Genomic DNA, 5,215 nt, shown 5'->3' with positions numbered 1-5,215 from the left:
TTCCAACCAAATGTATTATATGATGGTATTTCTACTAACTTTCCTGAACGGTTTTGTCTATCCAAAACAAAAATTATTTGCTTTATGTTTGCTGTTATTGATCAATTTCAGATCTTTGTAGGAAATTTAATTTTAATTTTATCTGGAATGAGGCAAATGAGCCTCTGAAATGTTAAAGAAATATTTAGTTTTCAAATTATCCTGAAATCTAAATGGATTGCCCTAGGAATCTACCAAAATGCTATTAAAATCTGAGTAAACGGTTCAAATGGTCTCACAATGACAGCTATAGATTTTTTAATTATTAATATCTGTTTCATGAGGTTTTTTTAAGCTGTTACGAAAGTTCATAATTAAAAATAATCAGCTAAAAACTGAGACTGTTTAAACATAAATCGGTGTAGTAAAATAAATACTATATTTATTTAATTGGAAATTTGAAATTTAAAATAAACTTTTTCCTCGATATACTTTAAAATTAATTTTTTTCTTTTTAAAATTTAGTTTTCCTTAGAACTGTTAAGAATATAGGAGAAAAGTGGAGGAGGGGGTGAGTTCTGGAAAACCGAGGGGCACTAAACTGTGGATAGGGCCTGCGTTCCCCAGCTAACTGCCACTACGCTCGAGGGTTCCTGGGTCTGCCCAGCTGCGTCTCCTCTCGATGGGCTACTTACTGGAAGGGGAAGGGGAGCGACGTTTAAAAAAGTTTTTACACTAACCAAGGATGTCCGGTCTGAAGAAAGAGGGAGGAAGCAGAATCTTTTGGAAATAGTTCTTAACATTGAAATAGGATACTTAAAGAATAAATGTCTTTTGTGAGGGAAAAAAAAAATTAAATTCTCGTAAATAATTAACTATATACTATATTTACGATAGAGAATTATTATTATTGGCGATAGAGAATTTTGATCCACCTAGCAAAATAAAAAAAATGTGTGGCATTAAGAGTTGTCTTGCCTAAGAAACAATAAATATTGTATTACAACTTTCTTTTAAAATTAAAACAAGAAATATTATTTTTCTTGGATGATTACTTAAAAATAAACAATTTAGTAACACTTACAATAAGTAAAAATGATGAGTTTTTGGGTCATTTTAAGAATTTAAAAACTTAATAAAAAATTATTCTATTTTGTGTCCATTTTGTAGTTCCCTATAGCTTGTTTTATATTTGCCAAATTTAATAGAAAAAATGATATTTTTTTTTATCGTTTTAGGAAAAAAATAAATGGTTTTTGCAAAAATATTTTTGGGGAATTATTGAATATAAGAATTTTATTAGGGCTCAATTGAAACTCGCAAAATGCTTAGAAGATGCTTGTTTTGTGTAGATACTATTATAATTATTACAGTTTATAATATGAGTTAATAATATGGCTATTATTGTAAGTTATATAGTAGTAATTATATTATATTGCCTATTTGTTTGGATAGTGATAACTATATTGATAACTGGTTATCGAATTTACTTGACATCAACTTCTTCACGGTTTGTATAGATATAATGAGTGTCATTTAAAATGCTGTTATAAAGAGGTAAAATAGGCAAATATTCTTTGTAATATATTACTAATTTTGATTAATTTAATTGCCCCTTATTTTAAAGTATAAATTTTGGGTTTGTGTTAAATATTTTCCATATGTTAAAATGTGCTTTGTCGTAGTTACCTTAAGTTGTATTTAACTGTATTATTAGGCTTTTTGAGAAATGATAAAAACTTTAGGTCTTTCTTCCTTAAACCTCTTTTAAATAATAAGTTATTAAAGATAAATGTCGATTGGATGGAAAAGAAATGGATTAACACATATTTGAGAAAATAACTTTTTATTCCAAGATGAATCTCTATTGTAAAACAAGAACGGACACAGTCCATGAACTCCGCACGTTCAGCTCCTACCACCGAAGGTGATACCGAAAATTCGAAACTGCTTGTTTTTTTTCTTCCCCACTTGTTTCTGCTTTTTGAGCTTTTGCCTTTTCCTCAGTGTCAAGGTATCTGTTATAGGCCTTCTCCCGAAGCCTCTCAGAGGCCCCCTCAGAGGCCCTCTCAGAGGCCCCCTCAGAGCCCCTGGCCTGTAAACGTGTTTCTTACAGTTGGGAATTTTGCACGAACCTCCTTTAAAACTTTTTTGCTTCTCTTGGGCTAAAAAGAAATGCCTGAGCCCGTTCATCAATCTCGATGGCAGGACTTTTTTGACTTCTTGGACGCCGTATCCGTTCTGCTTTGCGAGCATTATCAGCTGGTTCATTTCCGGTTCCAGTCCTTCCTCTGTATTGAGCAAGAGGTGAAACTGTTGGCTCCCCACTGGTTTTTCATCCTCGTTCATTTTTCTTTTTCTTTGTAGATTCCTTTCTCGCATACTTTTGGGTTTGCCCCTTGTGTGAAAAGTTCGTAGTCCAGTGTTTACTAGAATTTATAATAACCTTAATTAATTTAGTTTGAAAATTACATATGGAGTAATGTTACAGATGGACTGTTATATGATTTTACCCGTTTTGGGGATTCGTTTACAACGTGATAAGGTTATTATTATTTTTATTTTTACTTTTTTTTTCTATTTTGTATGACTGCTCATGAATCAACTTCTTTTTCGAATTCAATGAGATTCCGTATTTGAAATTTTACATATTATTTTGAACTAATAATTTGGCAATCTTGTCTAACTTTTTTTAGTGGATTAACAGATTTATAATACAATAATTGAACTTTTTGAAATCTATCATGGAAATAGTGATATTGATGAACATAAAAAAATTATATAAGCACACAAATAAATAAAATAATAATACTTAGACAGAAAGTGTTTATTTTCTACGTAAGTACAGTGTCTCTAATGACCTACTTTTAAATTTACTATCAATAGATTCATGGATATATGTACGAAACCAAAGTTATTTCGTTACACATCGATGATTATGTTACTTCGATTTGGACTGCTTATACCGACATATGTGCAAATTTAAGAAAATTCATTCCATAGCTTGTTTTATCATTGCTATCGAAGTATTCACTATTAATTACTTTATCCGGTTGATATTGAAAAAAGTGTTTTGTGAACCATTTTATCGAAAGAAAATAAATCACAATTCTGGAAAAATGAAAAATATAATAAAATAAACCTTCTGAACAAAATTAATCTTCATTATGTAAGTACCTACTGTTTCTATACAATACTCTGTAGGCACAAGATTCTTACCCGAATTAATTGTAAGTAAATTATATTCTCTGACTATGAAGAGATTGAGTAAATTTGATCGGTTGAATAAAAACTACTATCCTATGTATAGTAATGTTATTCTTATATACTATGTAGATTTTATTGTTAGGTTGGAGAAATAACTTACGACTTATATAAATTAAATAAATATTTAATACAAAAATAGAGAACAATGACATTTCACCTGTAACTTAATAAAGCCGAATCTTCCGTTCTCTCTGTGAAAATCTGGGACAGGATGGTAACCCTAAATTTACCCAGCATTATACAATAAACTTTACACGCATTTTTAAACACCTGATTTCGGAGCTTATAATAATTTTTCAAGATCTCAGGTAGACAGTTATTTTCCTCCATCTTCATCAAAAGTGAAACTATGAAGTTCTAATTATCTGAAATGAAAGATATTTTATTTCTCTTCCTCTTCTTTCTCAAAATATCCATAAGCTGTATGGATTAATATCTACTCCCTGATGGATTATTATTTAACGATTAAACTTCTTCTTTTTAATTTTTATTTATTTATTCTTTTTATTTTACTAGGGCCTCAAGAATAAACAATTTAAACATTTTACAGTTTCATTATTGACTTATCTTCTATTATATTTCTGTGATTGTTAAAATTAGAACTAAATAAAACCAATAAGAAAAAATAAAATCGAATTTTGAGATTTTATTGATAGACAGGGACGAGGAACTAAAAAAAACTGGTTGGATTGAGAGATGTTTATGCAGACAGGCAGAATCTAGACTGTCAGCTGTCGTAAGGCAGGATGTGATCTTAGGGTTGTCTAAATCCTTCGGCAAATCCAGCCCCCATGCCTTGTCGAATCTCCTTCCAAGGGATAAATTAACTGAGATCTGGTTTTGTTTATTACTTAAGAACTAAATATTTCAAATATAAAATAAATTATAAGTAGCTTATTTAAATTTAACCTCTGATTAATAAAAATATTAAACGATAAGTAATACAATCCCCCAAGAGAACTTCTAACTCATTCGTACAGAATGAAATTTTGAAGTAAATTTTTGAAATTTTAAAATATACCTTTTGGTAAGAATTATTAGTTGTTCTTACGTACGTCCTTGATGTGTGAATTTTATCCATTTTTATATTCTTACGTTCATAGGAATATGAATTCACAAAATTTGAAATTTTTTTTAAAATTATTTATTTAATGTAATTTACAACTGTACAAAATTATACAATAGGTAAATATGTAGTATGTTTCATATACACATGAAAAACTTGGGAAGGAACCACCTATTGGCGGTACTTCAAACATTAATTTAAATTATAAGGTCCCGTGGCCATCTTCTTTTCAGACGCCTCGGAGGATTATCAGGGATTGTTAAGGATGAAAGATTAAGAATTAATGGGTTAGGATGGTTAAGGAGTTTGGAATGAAAAGACGTATATCTGTTTTGGGCCAAATCTGCAACGAATGGGATGTTAAGGTCTTTGTGAATGAGTTTATTTGTGACGTAATAAGGTGCATGAAGGATTTTACGTAGGATTTTGGATTGTAGCGATTGGATGCGGGAAGAATTTGATGGTTTGGTGGAGCTCCAGAGCTCAATTCCGTATGTCCAAATTGGTCTGATTATTGTAGTGTATACTTTTTTTAATTTTTTGTAGTGAATGGGAAGTTTAGAGCGTTTGTCAAGTAAGTGTTGTAGCAATCGGAATCTACGAGGAGTTTCTTGTCGTTTCAGTCTTGTGTGTGGATTCCAAGTAAGTCTTAATTTGAAAAATAAAACAAAGAAGGGTATTGGAGAAAATCGAAACGAAAAGTTTATTGTTAACAAACAAAATAGTTAACTCACTATAAAAAGGATGTAGTAGTAGTAATATAGGAAGTTAGTTTAGCCGACCACTGTCTATTATATAAGTGATATATAACAGTTAATGGAAAAATTGTTAAAAATGAAATTACATGATTTCTCTAAAACCTTTCAATTTCCTATTTTACTATTAATTCGCCGATGCTTTAGA

General features: G+C 30.3%; 1 long non-coding RNA gene across 2 annotated transcripts; it reads right to left on the bottom strand.

Annotated features, from left to right (window-relative positions):
• Nucleotides 1-1,806: 1,806 nt before the first annotated feature.
• On the bottom strand, nucleotides 1,807-3,508 carry LOC136795261 (uncharacterized). Of its 2 annotated transcripts, none has more exons than XR_010842833.1 (2): nucleotides 3,404-3,508; nucleotides 1,807-2,408 (listed from the first exon to the last, which is right to left on the bottom strand). It is a non-coding gene; the product is annotated as an uncharacterized lncRNA (long non-coding RNA). The 2 variants fall into 2 exon arrangements; XR_010842834.1 differs by lacking the exon at nucleotides 3,404-3,508 and adding an exon at nucleotides 2,493-2,645.
• Nucleotides 3,509-5,215: the final 1,707 nt, after the last annotated feature.

This window comes from Halyomorpha halys, unplaced genomic scaffold (assembly GCF_000696795.3).
Source record: "Halyomorpha halys isolate HHAL.00 unplaced genomic scaffold, Hhal_1.1 Scaffold167.1, whole genome shotgun sequence".
In the NCBI taxonomy this organism is placed as follows: domain Eukaryota; kingdom Metazoa; phylum Arthropoda; class Insecta; order Hemiptera; family Pentatomidae; genus Halyomorpha; species Halyomorpha halys.
Note: the sequence above shows the minus strand (reverse complement) of the source record. Positions and strands in the feature narration are given on the sequence as shown.